Source organism: Heterocephalus glaber, unplaced genomic scaffold (genome assembly GCF_053883595.1).
Source record: "Heterocephalus glaber isolate CG9 unplaced genomic scaffold, H.glaber_assembly_v1.0 deba00000122, whole genome shotgun sequence".
NCBI classification, from domain to species: Eukaryota; Metazoa; Chordata; class Mammalia; order Rodentia; family Bathyergidae; genus Heterocephalus; species Heterocephalus glaber.
In genome coordinates, this window is record NW_028258138.1 from 11,617,289 (window position 1) to 11,641,440 (window position 24,152).

At 40.1% G+C, this 24,152-nt stretch overlaps 2 pseudogenes; one reads left to right on the plus strand and one right to left on the minus strand.

Moving 5' to 3' along the window:
* LOC110348702 (U4/U6.U5 tri-snRNP-associated protein 1 pseudogene) overlaps positions 1–20,496 on the minus strand; it is a 37,752-nt pseudogene extending 17,256 nt beyond the window's left edge.
* Positions 20,497–22,271: 1,775 nt separating this feature from the next.
* LOC101714699 (vacuolar protein sorting-associated protein 26A pseudogene) lies at positions 22,272–23,347 on the plus strand (annotated as a pseudogene).
* The last annotated feature ends 805 nt before the right edge of the window (positions 23,348–24,152 follow it).

The window sequence follows — 24,152 nt, forward strand, 5'->3', positions numbered from 1 at the left end:
CCAAGAAAAGGTAATAAGGTTATAATTGGTTATAAGTATAATAGTCATTATAATTCACAATATTCACTTTGCACACCACTTTTTAGAAGAGAACAACCAGGGCCGGGGATTTAGCTCAGTGGTTTTGGTGCCTGCTTCACAAGCACAAGTTCCCGAGTTCGATCCCCAGTACCAAAAAAAAGAGAAGAGAACAACCAATGGGTCACAGATGAAATTAAAGAAGAAATTAGACAATTTCTACAATTAAATAATAATGATAATACAACATATTAGAACTTATGGGATGCAATGAAAGCAGTCCTATGAGGGAAATTTATAGTGGTGAATTCCCCTATGAGGAAAACAGAGTGGGCTCAAATGAACAACCTAATGTTGAGCCTCAAGCTTCTAGACAAAGAAGAGCAAATCAAGCCCAAAGCTTGTAGAAGGGAGGAAATCATAAAAATCAGAGCAGAAATTAATGCAATGGAGACTAAGAAAACAATACAAAGAATCAATGAATCAAAGAGTTGGTTTTTTGAAAGATTAAATAAAATTGACAAACCCTTAGCCAACCTTATCAAAAAAAAAGGAAAGAAAAGATTCAAATCCATGCAATTAGGAATGAAGAGGGTGAAATCACAACAGATCCTGCAGAGATCCAGGAGATCATCAATACCTACTTCGAGAGCCTATATTCTAATAAGACAGACAATACAGAAGAAATGGACAGACTCCTAGATACATATGAATTACCAAAACTGAATCAAAAAAATATAGAAATTCTAAATAAACCAATATCAGCCAATGAAATTGAATATGGAATTTAAAAATTACCAACTCTGCTCACTTCGGCAGCACATACACTAAAAATTACCAACAAAGAAAATCCCTGCCCCTGATGGGTTCCCTGCTGAATTCTATAAGAAATTTAGAGGAGACCTAATGCCGCTACTCCTCAAACTCTTTAATAAAATTGAAAGGGAAGCAACACTCCCAAATTCATTCTTGGAAGCAATTATTACCCTGATTCCAAAACCAGAGAAGGATCCAACCAAAAATGAGAATTACGGTCAATCTTCCTAATGAACATAGATGCAAAAATCCTCAGTAAGATACTGGCAAACAGAATGCATCAAATCATCAAGAAGATTATACATTTTGACCAAGTTGGACTCATCCCAGGGATGCAGGGATGGTTCAATATATGCAAATCAATAAATATAATATACTATATTAACAGAGCCAAGGATAAAAACTATATGATCCTCTCAATAGATGCAGAAAAAGCATTTGACAAGGTCCAACAGCCACTCATGATAAAAAAAAAACCTATAGAAAATTGGCATAGATGGTTTTTACCTCAATCTGATAAAAGCCATCTATGACAAACCAACAGCCAACGTCATACTAAATAGACAAAAATTGAAAGCTTTCACTCTAAAATCAGGAACAAGAGAAAGATGTCTGTTGTCACCACTCTTGTTCGATATTGTTCCGGAAACACTAGCCAGAGCAACTAGAGAAAGAAATAAGAGGAATAAAGATAGGAAAGGGAGAAGTTAAATTATCATTATTTGCAAATGACATGATACTCTACATAGAAGACCCCAAAAACTCCACCAAAAGGCTTTTAGATTTGATAACCAAATTCAGTGGCATAGCTGGATACAAAGTCAACACTCAAAAGTCAATAGCTTTCCTGTACAGAAATAACAGACTCACAGAAAGAGAAATTAGAGAAACAATCCCTTTCACAATAGCATCCAAAAAAGTGACATACCTAGAAACAATCTAACAAGGAAAGTAAAAGACCTCTACATTGAAAACTACAGTACTCTGAAAAAGGAGATTGAAGAGGATATCTAAGTATGGAAAGATGTCTCTTGTTGTTGGATAAGAAGAATGAATATAGTGAAAATGGTCATACTTCCAAAATTGTTATACAGGTTGAATGCAATCCCAAAAAAAATCCCAACAGCATATCCCACCGAATTTTTTTTTAAATCCTAAAATTCATTTGGAACCAGAAGAGACCTAGAATAGCAAAGGCAATTCTGGGCAACAAAGGCAAAGCAGGGGGTATCACAACCTCTTACTTTAAATTACACTACAAAGCTACTGTGATAAAAACAGCATGGTACTGGCAAAAGAACAGACCTGAGGACCAATGGAACAGACTAGAGAATGCAGAAACAACTCCAGACATACTCAACCACCTTATCTTTGACAAAGGAACCAAACACCTTCACTGGAAGAAAGACAGCTTCTCCAATAAATGGTGCTGGAAAAACTGGTTTTCCACATCTCAAAGATTGAAACTAGACCCATATCTTTCATCAACCACTAACCTAAAATTGAAATGGATCAAAGATCTAAATATTAAAACAAAAGTACTAAATCTCCAAGAATAAGTAGAACACTTGAAGACATAGGAGTAGCCAAAGACTTCATGAACAAAACCCAGACCACACAGGAAATACTACAAAGAATCAACAACTGGGACCTCATCTTGTTAAAAAGTTTTTGCAGAGCAAGAGAAACTACCAACAGAGTAAAAAGACAACCCACAGAATAGGAAAATTTTTTTACCAGCTATTCTGATAAAGGACTATTATATAGAATATATAAAGAACAAAAAATCAGGATTCCCTCCCCCCAAATTTAAGCACCCAATGCAAAAATGGGCATCTGAAATAAAAGACTTCTCAGATGAAGAATTATAAACAGCAAATAAATGTATGAAAAATGTTCAACATCACTGGTCATTCGTGAAATGCAAATTAAAACAATGCTGAGATTTCACCTCACTCCAGAAAGAATGGCTGCTATCAAGAAATCAACCAATAACAAATGCTGGTGTGGCTGTGGGGAAAAAGAACTTTCTCCACTGTTGGTGGGAGTGTAGACTGGTGCAACCACTGTGGAAATCAATGTGGAGATTTCTCAAAGAACTAAAATTAGAGGTTCTATTTGACCCAGCTATGCCTCTTCTTGGTATCTTCCTGAAAGAATTAAAAGCATCATACCACAGTGATATATACACATCCATGTTTATAGCAGCACAGTTTGTAATAGCTAAATCTTGGAAATAGCCCAAATGCCCATCAACTGATGAGTGGATAAAGAAGATGTGTGAGGTTTTTTTTATACAATGGAGTACTACTCTGTCATAAAGAAGGATGAGCTTCAGACATTTGTAGCTAAATGGATGGACGTTGAGACCACACTCCTTAAATGAAATAAATCAGACACACATGTTTAAATACTTCATTGTTTCTGTGGTGTGAGAAACTGAAAGCGGAAATAAGGACTGAAATGTATAATGGCTGTTGGGAAATGGGAAAAAAGTGCTCAAATGGGAAGGAGAACAAGGGAGAAGCGAAGGAGAAAGGAAGGAAGGGACAAGAAAACAAGTGAAAATAGAAGGAAAAATGGAAACAAAGCTTCTGTACATAGGGAGGGGAGTAGGCTTGAGGGGGGAAAGGTATAAAATAAAATAAAATAAAATTTATTTTTAAAATATATATTTTATTTTTTTATATATTTAATATATATACATATCAAACCCTGATAAAAACCAAGTTCTCATAATGGTACATTTAAACATACTTCCCAGAAACTGGCTGATCAAACATAAAAATGAATGAGGTTTGAGAACTCCTGACTAATAAAATTAGAACTTATAATCTAATAGACATAGGGAGAGAAATGTTTTTACCTTTCAGAAATTACACATTTTTTCCAAACTGCATGAGACATTCTCCAAACATATTAGGCCACAAAGAAAATCAAAACAAATCCCTGAAAGTAAAATTCTGACAATACGTATTTATGAACTATAATAGAAAAAATTGAGGAAGTTATAACAAAGATAACCAACAAAAATCTATCCTCTTGTATATTTTTAAATATTCTACTAAACAAATCTTAGGCTTGAAAAGAAATAAAAGCAAATTATAAAGTCTTAAGGTTGAACCACAATAAGAACAATGCATAAATATCAAAACCCACGGCTTATGTGCAAGCAACGTTCCGCAGGAAAATATACAGCTTTAGACAAATATGGTATATGTGCTGGCGAAGCGAGCACAAGACAAATATGGTAGAAACTCAGAAAGATTGAAAATAAATGAAGCAACCAAGCTTTGAACTCAAGAAGCTGAAGGTAGGGAGAGGGGGAAGACAGAATAATGAGAAGAAATTGGAAGGAAGGAATTGAGAAAGATAAAGTTATTATTAATAGCAAAAGAAAACAAAACAACATTGAGGGATTAAATTGTTTCTTGGAAAGAACCAGTGGAAAGGCAAACCTCTCAGATCCTTGTAAAGAAGATAGAATAAAGCAAAGTCTGAAATCCAAAGTGGTAAGAATGGGGGCATTTGGAAAATTACTGGATGAAGGGACTAATTTCCTAAGAAAATAATTATAAAGATCCATTCAAGGAAAAATAGGAAGTCGGGCATGGTGGCACACACTTGTAATCCCAGCACTCAGGAGGCGGAGGCAGGAAGATTGATGAGTGTTTGAGGCCAACATGGATTACACAGTGAGTTCAAGACCAGCCTGAACTACGTAGAAAGACCTTGTCTCAAAACAAAAAGAAAAGAAAAATAGGAAAGCTGAATAAAATATCTATAACCCAAAATGAAGAGTTCCTAAAAGATCTGCCCTTAAAATAGGCGTCAAGTCTAGAGGGCTTTTCTAGTAGATTTGGCCAGACCTCTGGAAAAAAGATAAATCTAGATAAACTGTCTCAGAGCCTACGAAAGACAGCAAGTCTACTGAGCTCATTTTCTCATTGTACAGCATAGGATCAGTACAACACTGTTAACAATACATATATGATGATCAACACACATTTGCACAACGTATGTACATATACCATATTTATACAATGCATGTGCATATACATAAATATGCAATGTCTCATATCCAGCAGCATATTAAAGGAATAAAACAAAGAGATGATTCTAGGAAGGTGAAGATATTTCCATATTAAGAATCTGGTAAAGAGATCAAAGTAGAAAAACTATACGATTGTATTAACAGATGGTTTAGAGTCATTTGATAAAATACGACATCCATTTATAATAGCAAATGGGGGGTGACCCTAACAAAGCATGTTAATAACCTAAGCAAGCATTATGTTGTGGGTCAATTATAAATCCCTCCCATGAAAGTCAGGCATAAGGGAGGAAAGGGATGAGGGAAGTTGGTTAATGGGGAGAGGGATGCAGTTGGACTGGTAGTCATTTCTAATACTGTATGGCACAGTATAGTTGACATCAAATAATTATAGAGTTCAAAATTGCTGGCAGAGAAGACACTAAATGTTCCCAATACAAATAAATAATAAATGTCTGAAATAAGGGATATGCCACTTACTGTAAGCTGATCATTACACAATATAAAAGTGTATAAATATTGTACTATACCCCATAAATATATACAATTTTATGTTAATTAAAATTTTAAAATTTGAAAAGAAGCGTTAAGATAAAGTTCTCATGGTACTGCAAGTACTATATAATACATGAAGATCCGGAAAAACTGATACTATTCATTGGCAAGTCTTTGGGTTAAAGAAAACAATTCCATATATCTGTTTGCACCTTACAGTTTACAGCAGGTTTCTATAAGCAATATCTGCTGTAACCCTCACAGTGTTCAGGTGACCTGAAGACAACTGTTACCTCAATTTTGAGGATGATGAATGTGAGGGTTGTAGAACTTTTAGATTTCTCTAAAGACAGAGAGCTGGTAAGCAGTGATGGAGGAACCAACCCTCTTACTTCCTTGATGCTGGGCACCTTTGCTTACCCTGAGCTCCACCTCACTACTACCAGAGACTGACTATAATAGGTAGCTTTTCATCACTGTGAGCAAATACCTGAGAAAAGCAACTTATAGGAGGAAAGGTATATTCTGGCTCACAGTTTCAGAGGTTTCAGTCCATGGTCATTTAGTTCCATCACTATGGCCCTGAGTTGAAGCAGAACATCATGGTGGAGGGGTGTAGTGGAGCAAAGCTGCTTGCTGTGGCAGCCAGGAAGTAGAACAAAAGAGCCAAAGAGGAAGAAGCTAGAGAGGAGGTAGAGTCCCCAAGGTCATACACCTATGATCCACTCCAACAATTCCCATCTAAGTTTCCATTACCTACCAGTAATGGCATCAAATTATAATCTCATCGGTGGATTAATCCCCTTTGTTTTTGTTTTGAGACAGAGTCTTGCTATGTAGTTGAGGTTGGACTTGAACTCACTATGTAGCCCAGGCTGGCTTCAAACTCACAGCAATTCTCTGGCTTCAGCTGCTCAAGCACTGAGATTACAGGTGTGCATCATCACACCGTTTGGATTAATCCACTTGATGAAATTAGAGCTCTCATGATCCAGTCACTTCCCCAAAGCCTATCAGCAACCACATCTCAACACAATGAACCTTTCCATGGAATGTATTAGACCCCAACCATACCACTGACACTACACAGGTCACTGTCCCTCTGATAAGTTAACTCTGAGCCACAGGAGCCAGCTAGGATGAGGATGGAGAGGGAGAAAAGCAATAAGAGCTGGGGAAAAGAAAGAAAAGAGAGGGCTGGGGATTTAACTCAGTGGGGCCACCGCCTGCCTCGTAAGTGCAAAGTCCTGAGTTGGATCCCCAGAACCAAAAAAAAAGAAAAAAGAAAAGAGAACACTGGAGACCTCTGTTCTTGGTGTTCTGAGCGTCTCCAAATATGCTGCCTGACAGGTGAAGCTGGATACCATTGGGGTATACCTACTGTGTGCCAGGGACTCTTCCAAACACCTTTGTATGATAACCCATTTAATCCTCATTAAAAATCTTACAAAGTTACTATCACTTCCATTTCACATATGAAAAAGCTGAGACACTCAATGGACAGAGCTAGTAAATGGGAGGGCAGGATCCAAAGCTGGAAATCAGGCTGGAAATCCTGGCTCCTGAGTCTTTGCTTATACTCACTACATTACATTATTGTATGCTTAAGCTAATACACTCATTCTGGGGACCAAAAAAAAAAAAATGGAAACCTCCTACCCAGTGTGCGGCTTAGATATAAAAATAGTATCACTGAAAGAAGAAAGCATTGATTTGCTCACTCATCCCCCCCCCCCGGAAGGAGAAAGGCTTGAACACACACACATACACACACATAAACATACACACACACACACACACAAAATCTGCTTAGAAACATTACTTTTATTAAGTAGCTGTTGTGCTGCTTCCTAAAATTAGATTGAACCCACAGAAATAGAGGAAGTGGTGCTCGCCTTGCCTCGTTTCCCTCAGCCTGCAGCCCTGTGCACTCAGGAAGTGTGATGGTTGATTGATTGTGTCAGTTTGAGTAAGGGAGCTCAACTAAATTGGTTCAGCAATTACACACCCTAGGGTGTGGAAGATCCACGGTAGGGCAGCTTATCACCTGGATAGTACAAAGGGGAAATGAAGAAGGATGGATCTGCTCCTGTTCCTTTGGAGGAGCTCCATTCTTCACCTTCACCTTGGACAGTCATCTCCTGGCTTCCAGCGCAGACCCCAGCTTTTGGTGCAGCTCCTTCAGCCTTCCGGTGTAGACTCTTCAGCCCTCCATCGCAGACTCATCAGCCTTCTGATATTGACTTGCATGGGACACTGCAGCGAGCTCCAGACCTTCCACTGAATCCTTCAGTCTCCAGTGTGCCTGCAGACTCTCTGCACTCTTCCACATCCAACTCTGCATGGCCATTGTAAGCCAATCTTGTAATGTCTCATATAATTGTATATCTTGTGTTATATCTGTTTCTCTAGTAAACACTGACTGATACAGTTAGGGTCTTACTCAGTGGAACCATAAAGGAAAAGGAGAAAATTCTGAGGGCCCAGCTAGGGGCCTAGGGAAGGACAAAGTAGAAGTGTTTGGGGTTTTGTTTTGTTTTGGGGTGCTAGGGACTGAACCCCAGGGCCCCAACACATGCTAGACAAGTGCTCTACACTGAGCTATATCCCTAGCCCCCAGAAGTATTAAAGGTTTACTTAGGTAATTGGGGGGGGGGGTGAGGCAGCATCTTCCTTTGTAGTTCAGACTGGCCCTGAACTCACTATGTAGCTCAGGCTGGCCTCGAACTCCTGGCGATACCCCCACCTCAACCTCCCGGGTGCTGGGATTACAGGAGTGTGCCACCACGCCCGGCTTATTTAGGTAATTTAATTGGTCACTGAAAGTGACCTGTATCCATGCATTTACTCATTTCTCACACCACAGGTCCCAGGTCAAACCAGTTAATAATGGTTTAGTCCAATTTTTCCTTAAGTAAGTACAAGAGCATGTGCGCGCGCGCGCACACACACACACACACACACACACACACACACACACACACACACCCCAGTGTCCAGACAGACAACCCCACTGTACCCTCTGTGGACCTGCTAGAAATTACCCCCGCCGAGTCGCTTGGCACAGCCTGTCGCTCCCTCCTGGGATGTCTTCCCAAGCCAGCAATCTCTCCTGCTTCCTCGAAGACCTCGGTCACCTCTTCCAGGAAGCCGTCCCTGATGATGCTGTCACTAGGAACGGAAGCTCCTTTAGCACTGCACCTCTCTCTCTCTCTCACCCCCCATATATATATATTTTTAATTTGTCAGGCTCCCACCTGAAATTGCAAACTCCAAGAAAAGAGGGATCCTGCCCCCTTTAGACATCTACCTCCACTTCTTCTGGATGAAGACATAAATTAATACTTCAAGTTTAAAAATTTGTCATGGAAATTGAAGATCAATGCCTTCAATACTGCTAAATAATATAAACTTTTAAAAATATTAAGTGTTTAATTTCCATAATACTAAACTTTAGATAGAAGTACCTTAGAAATAATTTATATTTCTAGTAGCAAAATTATAAATAATGTTTATTAAAAAATCAATAAAACAATGATTTTTTTCATCAACAATATATTTGGACATTTCCTTAAACCCTTATTAATAAAGAGCCCCAAAACTCTTTTTTATTTTGGTACCGGGGATCGAACGTGAGACCTTGCTCTTGCGAGGCAGGCGCCAGAACCACTGTTCTAAATCCCCGGCCCCAAAAACTCTTAATAAATCAGGATACAAACAGGGATAGGGACAGTTACTGTCGCTTTGATGAAGCAATTTCTACAGAACTCTATTCCAGGAAGTATATTTTTTTAAATCTTTGAATTGATATTTGTGTAGGGGGAAGGAAGGAAAATAGAGTTCTGAATGATTCTGATAAACGGAGGAAGGAAAAATCAGGTATTAAATCTTACCCGGGCTAGGATGGCAATAATGTCACTTTGCAAAAGGAGTCAATGAAAATGTCATAGATAATAAGTGCAAAATCTGTCAATCCGAATAGTAACATCCATTAAAGATTTATGACCAGATGTCACTGCATTGTAAAATGATACAAATTATGTCTAGGGGAGACAGATTCTTCAGAGTGGCAAGAATTACAGAGAATCCTAGGGTAATTTCCAGGAGCTTTAAAGACAAATTGCCTAAAATGATCTGTACGGACAGGGGCCCTGGAGACAGCAGTTTCACTGCCAGAACTAGATGGGATATAACTGTCTAATAGATCATTGCAAAGCATAAAACATCAAAACATTAAAAATATACAGTGATACAGCCACACATCAGGCATTTGAACCGGTTCTGTTTATTCCGCAAGCTCTGTCACGTGTCACCATTTTCCCAAGGGAGAAATCAGAATGGATTTGAGCTGATCCAACCTGAGTCTTCGTGAACTCCTTACAGGCACAGATTTATCAGACCAACATCTAAGATTAAGGGGGTGACACACAGTTATGGAAGGGTGGAAAGCTGCCTGGTTTGAGCCATGATCAAATCTGGACCCTGCTGTACAGGAAATTCAGTATCTGTGAGGCAGGGGTGAGGCCAGCACAAGACCTAGGCCCTTTGTCCCTTTGATCTGGTCCCAAGGGAAAATGAGTTTCTCCTTTGATGTCAAAGGACAGCCTCAGGTCCTAAGTCATGGGTGAGGAGGGAAATGGGCCTCCTCAGGGACAAAAAAGGTAATTCCACAATTTCTTGGCAGGCATGGGCCAGGCAATAACAATATACAATTAATATGATAAAAACAGATAAACAATCTGTGATGTAAAGTAGCTAAACAGTTTTGTAGGAATCATTTATATTAACTTTTGTTATCCAGTAGAAGAGAACAAGAAGAAAAACATTTTATTTTAATTTCAAAAGTGTACTATTGCTGGGGATGTAGTTTAGTGGTAGAGCAACTGCATAGTATATGTGAGGCCCTGGGTTCAATCCCCAGCACCATCAAGAAAAAAAGTATACTATTTCCTTCCTCGTAAAGACCTTAAAAGGAACATGTATGTCACTAAGAAATCTGTATCTTAAACAGGGGTCTGCAAACTACTTATGAGAATGGCTAGATAATAAATATTTTAGGCTTTGTAGGCTGTATGTTCTCAGCGGTAACTACTGCACAAGTCTGCCATCAGAGAATATGTAAATGGAGAGGAGCTGTGTTCCAATAAAACTTTATTTATGGCTGGATTTGTCCATAGTTTTGCCAACCTCTGCTCCAAAATCTTAACAAAAAATAACAACATGCTCTAACATAAAACATACTTTCATGCGTCATAAGCAAAGATAAGCCAGATCAAAAATGACATGAGTATTTAAGCAGAAATGATTAAAAGAGAATAGTAATCACAATGATGGTAATAATACAAGAGGAGGAGAAACAGATTTATTTGTTACTTAAAAACATATAGTGATGGGGCCAGGGATTTAGCTCAGTGGTTCTGCTGCCTGCTTTGAAACCTCAAGGTCCCGAGTTTGATCCCCAGTACCAAAAAAAAAAAAATATAGTGATGACTAAGTGCCAGGTTCTAGTAGTAACACTTTATAAAAATTAGCTCATTTAATTCTCAAAACAATTCTATGCTATCATCTTACAGATAAGGACATTAAGGTATGAAGAGGATACGAAACTTACCCAAGGTCACAAAGCTAGTAGTTAGGGGAAGACAAAAATGCCAATTTAGATGCTCCTAGAAATATCATCAAAATTCTCCCCCTACCACTGACCACTACAAATTGGCACACAAAGTTATAGTCACCACACTGCCCTTCTTCCCGACTGCAGATTTCCTGCCTATCTCAAAGGTGAGTTTGCATTTGAAAGTGTTTTGTTACTTCTATTCACTCTCATAAAATGTCAGTTGTTAGTGTTTAGTTATCAATCAAATATATAGAGTACCCACTGTGAAGAAGCAGAATATGAAGAAACACACCAACGAATTTTCTTTTTAAACATGAAAATCCACAACCAATATAGGAAATGAAGTGTTTATCCTAGAACTAAAATCCTTTCATGATCATGGAGGCCATGGAGGCCCTCTGGAATTCAGATGGCTATGGTTGGGATCCTAGGTGTCCCCCAAAGTCTGTGTGGTGAAGCGTGGTCCCCAGCTTGGTGCTACGGGACAGGAGGAATTCTGTAAGAGGCAGGACCTAGTGAGAGGTCATCAGGTCCTTGGAAGTGTGCCCTAGAAGGGGACAGTGCCACCTCAGTTCCTCCCTCTTCTTCTTTCTCTTCCCAGCCCGGAGAGTGGTTTCACTCTGTCACATGCCCCAGTCAGGACACACTGCCAACAGGCCCAAAGCAACAGGGACACTCGTGGGCTGAGACTTCCAACACTGAGCCAAAATAAATAAACCTTTTCTCTTTATAAGTTGATTATCTCAGGTATTTGTGACCATAACAGAAAGCTGACACAGAAACAAATATAAAACCTGCCTCTACGCAGGCTTTATGATGATTTTTTTGTCCTGGATGAATTAGTATGATACTAAAAAAAAATGTTTTGTAGACTAAAGCCTAAGATTCGGAAAAGAAAATTAGCCCACCTATAGTCACGTTACAGATAAGACCCTGGCTGCTTCCAATGACTCCTAATAATAAAGCAGAGCAACAGGAGAGAAAAGGTAGGGAGAGGTCTAGACTATCACTTTACTTGTATAGATATTTTTTAAATACTTACATGTGCCTCATTTATTTATATACTATGAAATTGAATTATCAATATACTGTACTCAAAATCTTTGTTAACTAAAGCTTATCTCATTTTAAACTGTGTGTAACAATCATTCTTTCATATAATAATATTATATCAATATTTATATTTGTTATATTGCCATCTTAGTCCATATTCCAGTCACTCCTATCTTTTAAGACAGTAGTGATCATTATAAAGGAATTTGAGGTCTGGAAAATGCCAGTAGGAGTTATAAACAAAGAAGATTCAATATTGAATCAATTAGGATAAGTTCAATGACAAATACCAGAGAATCCAATTTGCATTCTCTTAAACAATAAGGAAATGTATTGGCTCTCATAAGTGCAAATCCACAGATAAAGCAGGCTTTGGGGTTGGTTTGACCCAGTGGTTCCAGTAACTTTCTCTTGTGACTTCTTGGGATGATCGTGCGGCACCTTTTTCCTTATAATGATATTAATGTAGTTCCATACTGAAACCCCCTGAAATGTTACTGGAAACCTATGGAGTAGGCTCCAGTCTCCTGCTCAGTATATGATGCAAGCCTGAGAAAAAAACCTAAAAGACAGAACTAAGAGGGACAGAAACCAGGGCTCTAGGACAAACAATGCCAGGACAACCAACAAAGGCACTGGCCAGTCCAAGCCACTGATTTTTATTGGTAATCAATTGGGGTAAAGGTGAGCTCTGTGCAAGGGCAGAACTATGTGCAAGGATGCTCAATTGGGCAGTTTCTATGGAAACTAATGTAAGCAAGGGTCACGGAGGACAAGACAAAGCATTCTCAAATTAGGACAGAATAGAGAAAATATATGGTTGTAATTAGAACATTGTCCTCTAGTTAAGAAAGTTTTAAATGTGGGAATGGAATTTAGGTGCGAGTTACTCTGACCTTGGCATGTAGGCTTGGGCCAGACTGACTTCTATAAACAAGGCAATTATGGGGTTAACTCTGTACAGCCTGCACTGCTTATAGCCTGCTTTGGGGATAATCACTATTGCAGTTCCAGATATAGCACACAGAAGATACTACTGTTGTCTTTCTTTCTCTAGCTTTCTGGAACATGAGAAACTTTTCCCGAGGGCCCCACACCTCTATCAAAGTGCAGGCCATCTTGTATCTCTCCAGACCACAGTGTGTCAGATACCTATTCCTGAACTAACTTCAGAGGTCAGAGGAATGTCACGTGCTAACTGGCATAGGTCTGATTTTCTCTTTTTTTTTTTTTGGTATCAGGGATCGAACTCGGGTCCTTGTGCTTGCGCAGCAGGCAGCGAAACCACTGAGCTAAATCCCCGGCTCAAAATTCTTAGTTCTTTTTTTTTTTTGGTACCAGGGATCAAACTCTGGTCCTTGTGCTTTCAAGGCAGGCGGTGGAACCACTAAGATAAATCCCTGGCCCTGATTTTCTAAATATATCACTAGCAAAGGGGGTTGCATTATTAATCTTCACCTGAATAAAGTATGATCTACCTTTGGAGATAGGATTCATATTCTAAAATTCATGGTTTTTAAACACTAGACGAAGGTAGAATGAATTAGGAAAAAAAATTGCCACTGTTTTTGTCTGAACAGCCTTGGAACCATCTCCTTATGTTTGGAATAAAAACATGGAATTAATCCAGGCATGGTGACACATGCCTATGATCCAATGATCGGAGCACTCTGGAAGGCTGAGGCAGGAGGACTCTGCCTCAAAATAAAAAATAAAAGGGGGAAGAGTTGGGTTTGTAGCTTAATGCAAAGGCTGAGTTCAATATCCAGTATTTTTTTTTTTGGTACCAGGGATTGAACTTGGGTCCTTGCACTTGTGAGGCAAGTGGCGGAACCACTGAGCTAAATCCCCTGCCCCTCAGTATTTTTTTAATGGATTTGCTTTCCCAGATTATAAATCCTGATGGAAAGTAGATTCTCCTTCTCATGATTAAAACCAAAGTGACAGATTTATGATACTCTTCCAGTATCTGTTGCAGCCAGGGCATGGACTTAACCACCATCATCACCCCCAAATTACTCCCAGCCAGTGAATAAGGAGCAACCCAAGGAACTAGGACCAGAGTAGAATCAGAATGCTCTGTCTTGAAAGGGTCTTTCACCATGGCTAATTGACCATGGGGTTTCTATAACCAAAATCACCAAGAAGTCCAACAGAGGCCTGGACTAAGCCACTGGAATAGAGTCTCGATTCTGAGACCTGAATTAGATTATAGACCCAGAGCTTCTTGAATGAAGAATTCCACAATAAGATCAAAAATAAAACAGAAACACTAAACTGGATGGAAGAGAGGTTAGGTAGAACTCTTGAAGACATTAGCATAGGAAAAGACTTCATGAACAAAACCTCAGTCGCACATGAACTAGCACAAACAACAAGTGGGATCTCATCTTACTAGACAGCTTCTGCACAGCAAGAGACACTACCAACAGTGTGAAGAGACAACTCACAATGTGGGAAACAATTTTTACCAGCTGTTCCTCAGACAAAGGTCTACTATCTCAAATATATAAAGAACTTAAAAAAAAAAAAGAACTTAAAAATATCAGACCTCCCAAATTTAAAGGCCCAATCCAAAAATGGGCATCTGAAATGAACAGACATTTCTCAGACAAAGAAGTAGAAAGAACAAATAAACATCTGAAAAAATGTTCAACATCACTGGTCATTAGAGAGATGCAAATGAAAACAACACTGAGATTCCACTTCACTCCAGAAAGAATGGCTGCTATCCTGAAATCAACCAATAACAAATGCTGGCGGGGCTGTGGGGAAAGAGGAACCCTGCTCCACTGCTGGTGGGAGTGTAGACTGGTGCAGCCACTGTGGAAATCAGTATGGAGATACCTCAAAGAACTAGGATTAGAGGTCCCATTTGACCCAGCTATTCCCCTGCTGAGTATCTTCCCAAAGAATCATACGACAGCATTATACGAGCACCCATGTTTATAGCAGCAGTTTGTAATAGCTAAAACTAGGAAACAGCCCAATTGCCCATCAACTGGAGACTGGATAAAGATGTGGGTTTTCTTTTTTATAAAATGGAGTACTACTCAACCTTAGAATAAGAAAATAGACATTTATAGCTAAATGGATGCACATTGAGGCCATGCTTTTAAGCAAAATAAATAGGACACACATGTGTAGATACCAAACAGCTTCTCTGGTGTGAGAAATTGAAAGTGCAAATGAGGATCATACTTATAATAGATAATGGGAAATAGGAAGAAAAAGCCCAAAGGGGAAGGGGAAAGGGAAGTGGGAGGGGTAGGGGAAAAGAAAGAACAGAAATAAATGATAAAAGGAAAAAACAGAAAAAGATCTTTGTAAATAGGGAAGTGTGGAGGGGTTGAAGGGAGGTCAAGGGAATGGGGAAAAAATAAGAACCAAGATACATCACGTAAAGGTACAAATTTCCAATGATGAATGTCATCATATTGTATACCAAAAATGTACCAATAAACTTAATGAATTTTTAAAAAGAGATCACAAATAGATATTGTAAATCCTTGTCTTGATCTTCCCTCAAACAGCTACTTCCATTGATTAGCATAAATGTGTACTAGAGAAAGAGAAATACCTAGATAGTTGAAGGTTTTTTAGAAACCAAGTACATTCCTAATGCTAAGTCCTGTGGTCCCAGAATGCTAGTGTTGCCTACAAGTCAGAGAAAGGATTCATGACAAGTAAGGTAACAAATTGAGTCCTGACTTGTCTTCACTAGGCTTGAGCACTCCCAAATTTGTTTATTTCCCCAGCTTCTAAGGTTAAAAATGAAATGGGTATACTCCACAGACAGCAAATCCCACACTGCCTTTCTATTCCATGAAGTAAGGGTCATGATGACAGCTACAGCCAAGTGTAAGCTCAAAGAAGGAACTCCTCATATATAAAGTGGTACATCGCATGTGATATCACATCCTTAGGAGAATTTCTAAAGCAATAGACCTCAAAGATCCAGAAGAGATAATTGCTATCCAGTCCCATTAACTCTAGTTTAACTAGTGAAGGAAACCAGATAGATCCTGAAGAACAACAGTGTGTGATCATAAATTTAATCGCTGATATTGCTCTACCAGGTTTCATGTGACAAGAGCACATATACAGAGCTCCTGGCACCTGGGCTGCATTTATGGATTCATTAGCAGCTTGTTTTCTTTCTCTTTCCCAACACAGAAAGAACACCAGAAACAGGTGGCTTATGTAGTTGTTTATTTGGCCACGACAACAGTACATCTTTTCCTTATCTCAGTGTTATCTCTCTCCAGTACTGTGCTACAGTTTGGTCTGTGGAAACCTTGATCATCTCACAAGACCTCCATCAAGCTGGTAAGATCCAGCGAACTGACACTTCTCACCAAGCGGTGGGAGATTCATCTCACAATATACAGCACGTTCGGGGGAGAGTGGAGGGAGGTGTCCAGTGATCTGCAGCCGGGAGGGCGCTCTCACCAAGGGGCTCTGCCTCCCAGGCCCTGATACTAGGAATCAGGTGGAACGCGTGGCCCTCTGTGAGACCTGTGTAGCACATTTGGGCGTATAGGCTCGCTGCAGGGCGACTCACTGGATCCTCCACTTGGGGAACAAGAAGGCCCAGAACTGGCCCAGGCTGCAATGCAAGAAACTCTGCCATCTGGTACTTGTGATCCAGCTGATTCAAGAAAGCCAGAAGCGTCTCTGGCCAGCCAAGATGTGACAAGGAATCTATGGCAAGCCCCGACAGAAGAACCAGAGTAGGCAACCCTGGAGTTCCAGGAGAGGTAACAAACAACAAGCAACAAACCTTTCCAGACCCCACTCTTGAGTTGCAGTGCTACAAGGCAGCCTGACGCACAGTCAGCCATCTGTATCTGTGTGTCTTTATCTAAGGGTTCAACCAAGGGCTGACTGAAAATACCTTTTGCAAACTGCATCTGAGTCACATGTGGTGCACAGACATTCCAGCACTTGGGGAGGCTGAAGTGGGGGATTCACAAGTTTGAGTACAGCCTGCTCAACTTAGTGACTTAGAATCTGTCTGAAAACAAAAATTTTAAAAGGGAGGGGGTGTAGCTTAGTGTGAAGACCTTGAGTTCAGTCTCCAGGACCTAAAAAGAAAATCACATCTGTCCTGAACATGTACAGATTTTCTCTTTGTCATTATTCCCTACACCACATAGTCAGCATGTACATTGGATTAGGTATTATAAGCAATCTGGAGGTGATTTAAAGTGTACAGGAGGATGTGCATCTGTTAAACGAAAATACTATGTCATTTTATACAAGGGATTGGAGTATCCATGGATTTTGTTATCTGTGGGGATCCGTGAACAAATCCCCTGTGAAGGCCAAGGAAGTGACTGAGAACTTGGCTCTGGGTTTGGATCTCATCTCTACCACTTCCTAGATGTGAGGCTCTGGATCACTGCCTATCTCTCCTTTGCCTCCACTTCTCTTCTATAAAATTAGCATAACATTAAGGGTTTGTTGAGAAGTTTAATGGGCTAATGCATGAAAAGTGTTTGGCATGGTGTCTGGGACATATGCGTGCTTAAATATTAGTCATTGGACCCAGTACATTAAACAAACATTAAGTATCCAACAGCTTCCATTTGGTGGTTAGAATGTGAGAATGCTGGACTTAACAGTGTTACATCTTCTCCCTCCCTGTCTTTTTGCTCATAGCCTGCAGTGGAGGGGGTGGCCCTCTAGCCTTCCTCTCTCCCTGCTCATGTCTTCTACAGCTTGCCAGGTGCTGGTATAGTCCACTAGGGAGGGGGGGCAGGGGTGAGGTGGGGACAGGTTAAGTTCTAGACCAGCTCTGACTTGGCTGGTAGCTTCATGCTGAGTCTCAGGGCTGGTAGGTTGTTAGATCTCTCTCTCTCTCTCTCTCTCTCTCTCTCTCTCCCTGTCTCTATTGAGCTCTGCAGAGCTTCTTTCCTGGACCCTTTTCTCTTCCACTTCCTTTGACTACAAAAGATGCACCCATTCTGGTGGTCCCTTGCAGTTCCTCCTTCATCCCTGAGCATGCAGAGACAACCTCCAGCCTCCGTCTGCACAGATTTCCCAGTGGTCCACCCAATGAGACCCAAAAGGAGATGCAACAATGCACTCTGTCTCCCATTCAGTCCTGAGTGGCCCTCAGCACACTCAAAAGAACCAGGACCCATCAACCAGATCCCAATGTCATAGCACTGGTTCTGCCACCAGAGCAGACAATTCTAACACCTTAAAGCTTTGGTTTCTTGAAGTCCAAGCATATTAAAAGTAGCAAATTTCAGCAGTCTCACTGTCTGAGTTTCCTACAGAGGACTCAGCCCTCAGCCCATAGCTGCCTTCTTAGCTGCCATCTGTATCTCCCATCTACTGGGACACACTTCTGAACTGTCCTAGTAGACCCTGAAATCTTGTGGATGAGGTGTGAGGTCAGGACAGGAGTCAGCAAGCTTATTCTGAAGAGCCAGGTAGTAAATAGTTTAGGCTTTGGGAGCCCTAGGTCTTTGTGGCAACAACTCCACTCTACCATTGCAGCTTACAAGCAGTTATAGTCAATATATAAACAAGTAACCATGGTTGTATCCCAATAAAAGCTTATTTACAGAAACACGCTGTGACCAGATTTGGCCAAAACCTTGCTGACCTCTGGGTTCCATCCCACACTTCCTTCCCCAGATAGAAGAGGGATGGGAGCCCATGATAGGCAACTACTTTCTCCAAACTGCTCTCATTACCCATCTCATTACACCTTTACACCTCTCTCTCTCTCCCTCTCTCTCTCTCCCCCCCAATGGCCACTTTCATCATCTCAGAATGGAGAAGAGCTGTGAAACACCTTCTCAGACATTTCTCTTGAAAATCTCAATACATAGATTTGCCTTACATTTCTGTAACCACTGGCAAATTGGTATTCTCTATCGAACACAAGGCAAGAAGAGTTTAAAATGTACTGGGCTCAAGGTGGCTACAGATCCAGAGAGGCATTCCAGAGTTGAAAGCTTTCCTTTAAAGTCACAAGGATGAACTGACCATAGTCGCTGTCCCAAAAAGGCACTGACATTGTCCTCCATTCTATCACACACTGCCCTGCTTTCTTAAACAAAAAATGTGGTGCTCTCCTGTACCTTATTAGCCAGGGTTTGATACTTTAGCACCCTTGCTGTGACTTCCTGTAACACTGATGCCACTGGAGGTTGTGGAGGTCCCCAGAACTAATGTTCTTTAAAGTGAATGACCCTAATAGCTTTGCTTTATTGAGCTGTCTGCTTTCTATATATTTTGCTGTCTCCCCTTCCACTGTCTGCTTGTCAGCAGTTACCTCCTGCTGCTGTCCATGTACCTAATTTTTGTGACTTCTTCCACTATTTGGTGGCTTTTTATGTGTTTGGACTTCTTTTTTAAAAAGACAAAAAAAATCAAAGTGTTAGAATTGTCATACAACTATAGTAGGGATGAGTGCTGAGTGGCTGCCCAGTGATAGTGTGTGTGATCCTCATGTGCAGACAATGAGACCCTTATTCTGGGCCCTTACAGATTGTTTCCATTTACAGTTTGCCCTCCATATCCAAAGACTCAACTAACTATAGATCAAAAATGTAACAGTCTAACAATTACTTACATAGTGTGATAGTTAACTGATTGTGTCACCTTAAGTAAGAAACACTCAACTAAATTGGCTCAGTATAGTCCTGGGTATGGAAGACTCACTGTAGGGAGGATTGGTACCAGAATGGTATAAAAAGTAATTGAAGAAGGAAGGCTTGCTTCTATTTCTTCAGAGGAACTCCAGTCTTCACCTTTGCCTTGGATATCATCTCCTGGCTTCCAGCATAAACTCTTCAGCCTCCAGCACAGACCCTTTGGCCTCCTGAAATGGACTCACATGGGACACTACAGTGGACTCCAGGCCTTCAACTGGATCCATCAGATCTCCAGGGTGCAGACAGACCTTTTAAACTCTTCCACACCTGACTCCGTGGTCAGCCATTATAAGTTAATCTTGTAAATTCTTATTTATTTGTAAATCTTGCATTAAATCTGTTTCTCTAGTAAGCACTGACTGATATACATAGTACTGACATTGTATTAGGTGTTATAAGCAATGTAGAGATGATTTAAAGTATACAGGTATGTAATCATACAACACACACACACACACACACACACACACACACACAGTCTTATGACCATTAATCATTGCCCATTCTACAGCCATACCTTAGAGCCCTTCCTCTCTTTCTTGCTAATAGAATTTATTTGCTCAGGTGGTAGGCAAAGATTCCCTTCCCTAAGTATGAAGGAAAGTCACCCATTTTATAGACCTAGCAGATGAATATTCATTGGTTCTAAAAAAGCTCCATCATGGTCAACAAGGGGAAAGAAGAGCTGTGTGGAGACATTTGTGGAATAGCTTCCTTCTTTGTATAAGGGACAGATTCAGCAGGTGTCAACTTACCTCTTGAGTCATGGTTCAAAATAGATGTGATCCCTGGAACTGTACCAATCATTTTGTAACCATAAAGTGACAAGGAAGTCAGAAAGCCAAAATGTTAAGAAAAGTGATAGGAAGAGACAAAAGGCCTCAGTTGGTCTTTTGCTGCACCATTGGAACCAATGGTGGAAACCACCTACTCTAGACTTCTTATTCAATGAGAAAAATAAACCTTTTTAAAGCCATTATTGGCCAGATTTTCTTTACTCACCAATGTAAGCGTTCCTACTTGATAGAGAATTTGGTGTTTTGAAGTGGATTGTGATAAGGAACAGACACTGTATCAGTTGGCTCTGTAGAAGAGGCAGGACAAAAAGGCAATGAAAATAAATTGCTCCAGGTCTATGATTTGTTGATGGCAAAACAGTCAAACTGTGACTTGCCCTACCTGTGACCTAATATACATTCTGTACTATTAGGAGAAATGGTGAGAAACTTCAGAACATTGATGCTTTGACTAATTGTTACGACTCTCGACAAAGTCCAAAAAGAGCCATGGTGAGGATTAATGATTTTTTTCTCATATCCATTGGGGCTTTATTCCCATCAGTAATAAAAGTTTGCCAAGGTTCAGTGGGATACACGTCCAACCTACAAGAACACTTAGCTTTTCGGGCAGTTGGGTAGTCATGTGACTATGTTCTGACCAATGAGATGTAAGCAAACATGGGCTATGCAACATCCACTCAAATACTAAAAAGGAAACTACATGCCTCTACTTCCTCTTTTCCCATCCTACTGGCTAAGAAATTGTGACAAGTGGAATGGTCACTCTGGAGTTCACCAGTTGAGGATGGCAGAAACACCTCACCAGCCCTGAAATGCTCCTTTCTGGAGTGTTATCTAAGAGAAATACACCTTAAAAACACCGTATTTGTGTTACGCTTAAGGGAGCTTCACTGTTATCCTAACTGAATGGTCAAGAAAGGAAACACTAATTTAGAAATACTTTGACATCTGAGGCGGGGGGAAATATTAGCTTTGCTAAATTGTGTAATTCTTCACCAGTCTTAACAGAGAACCCCATAATTTGAAGCCTGACCAGGTTAATATGGGTAATTTCCCCCCAATTTCAGTCGAAGCAAATACAAGAAGCAGAAAAGTGCCTACTGAACAGAGGGAGTGAACACACAGGCACCAAAGATATGACTAAGGGTAGCACCTCCCATGCAAATCTTTTCTGTCAATTTGTCTCACACAGTTGAGGCTGGTGGTTCACATCTGTAAAACCCGTACTTGGGAGGCTGAGGCAGGATAAATCTATGAGTGTGAAGCCAGCCTGGACTACATGACAAGGCTCTTTCTCAACAAAACAAAAAATCTCTTGTGCAATGGCCACTGGACCAAGTAAGAGAGCACTGGATTGTACACAATAGCCAGCATTTTAGAGGCAAGAACTCTTTAAGATTTAAAGGCTATTTCTCTACAAAATCTTTATATGCAATTATGAACATACGAAGTTTTTAGGCTAGACAATAGAATCTACACATTCATTGTGGAGAAAAATGTGCAGAAAACAAAAGCCATAAACCCAGTAGTTTGATCCTAGGACTCCCAACACTGAAGGCAGTTAATTTTCAACCTCAGCTTCACACTGGAATTAACTGGGGAGTTTTAAAAATTACTGAAGCCAACTCTTTGAGATTCTGATTTAATATGGCTGAGGTGTGGCTTCCTGTCAAGTTTTTTAATTCTTACCTACAGCCAAGCTTGAGATACACTACCGCAAGCCAATTCCTAGGCCTCAATATTACATTAAGAGAAAGAGGGCTGCTGACAATGAGTTTTCTTGGAGGCTTTTTTGGTCCCATTTGTGAGATTGATGTTGTCCTTAATGATGGGGAAACAAGGAAAATGGCAGAGATGAAGACTGAAGATGGCAAAGTGGAAAAACACTGTCTCTTCTATGATGGAGAGTCTGTTTCAGAAAAGGTAAACCTACCCTTTAAGCAACCTGGAAAGAGGCTAGAGCACCAAGGAATTAGAATTGAATTTGTAGGTCAAATTGTACTTTTCAATGACAAGAGTAATACTCATGAATTTGTAAACCTAGTGAAAGAACTAGCTTTACCTGGAGAACTGACTCAGAGCAGAAGTTATGATTTTGAATTTATGCAAGTTGAAAAGCCAAATGAATTTTACATTGGTGCCAATGTCCACTTGAGGTATTTTCTTAAGGTGACAATAGTGAGAAGACTGACGAACGTGGTGAAAGAGTATGATCTTATTGTTCACCAACTTGCCACCTATCCTGATGTTAACAACTCTATTAAAATGGAAGTGGGCACTGAAGATTGTCTACATATAGAGTCTGAATATAATAAATCAAAGTATCATTTAAAGGATGTGATTATTGGAAAAATTTACTTATTAGTAAGAATAAAAATACAACACATGTAGTTACAACTGATCAAAAAAGAGATCACAGGAATTGGACCCAGTACTACAACGGAAACAGAAACTATCGCTAAATATGAAATAATGGATGGTGCACCAGTAAAAGGCGAATCCATTCCAATAAGACTATTTTTAGTAGGATATGACCCAACACCAACAATGAGAGATGTGAACAAAAAATTTTCAGTAAGGTACTTTTTGAATCTAGTGCTTGTTGATGAGGAAGACAGAAGGTACTTCAAGCAGCAGGAAATCATCTTATGGAGAAAAGCTCCTGAAAAACTGAGGAAACAGAGAATGAACTTTCACCAGTGATTTGAATCTCCAGACTCACAGGCATCTGCTGAACAGCCTGAAATGTGAATTGAATAGGAGGAAAAAAGGAAAAAATCCATAACTGTTAAGTTCAGCAGGTTAAAGATGGTTGCAGCATGTTGGGGGGGGGGGGGAAGAGGACAAAACTCCATATATAATAGTCTTCCTTTACCTTACAGTGCTGCATTTATTTTACAATGTAACTAAATGTTCTTCATGTATAAACATTTTAAAAAGTGCTTTCTTTGAAACACTGGAGATTTCCTAAGCTGCCTTTTTTATTTTTATTTTTTTTAACTGCACACTTTGATGATAAGCACTCAGATATTGCATCAGGATAAACATTAATGATTTTCATTTGAAAAAAAAAAGAGAAAGAGGGCTACAAAAGCGGTGTTATTCCACAGTAAGCACATCCTCCCTCATGGGGAAGGAGAGCAGAGAGCTGCAGGGAGAGCTCCCCAGAGTACAGCAGAGGTTCCAGATGTGCTAAGCATGGGATAACCCCACACCAGGGCAGGGAGTCAGGCCCGTCCTTTCCAATGGGTTTGACGTGCGCCATGGGCCAAGGGTTATTGTGCTTCCCCATCTCCCTTTCTCAAATGGGAGTTGTTAATACACCCATTCAGGCCCCTGTCCATCATTTTATATGGGAGCACTAGGGGCAGATAACTCATCTGCTAGCTTTTGCCAGGTCATGAGGATGCATGTATGAACTTGATGGAAAAGATACACATTCAGGGAGAGGGGCTGACACATCTGGGTCAGGGTTTGGAGCTGTGTCCTTTACAAGAGCTGTGAGCCTGTGAGCACAGGAATGCAGAGCAGCATAGATGATAGTTGTAATGATTTCAACAAAGATCTTTTTTTTTTTTTAAACAAGGGAGAAACAAGAGCTATGTCTAACATTGCATATGACC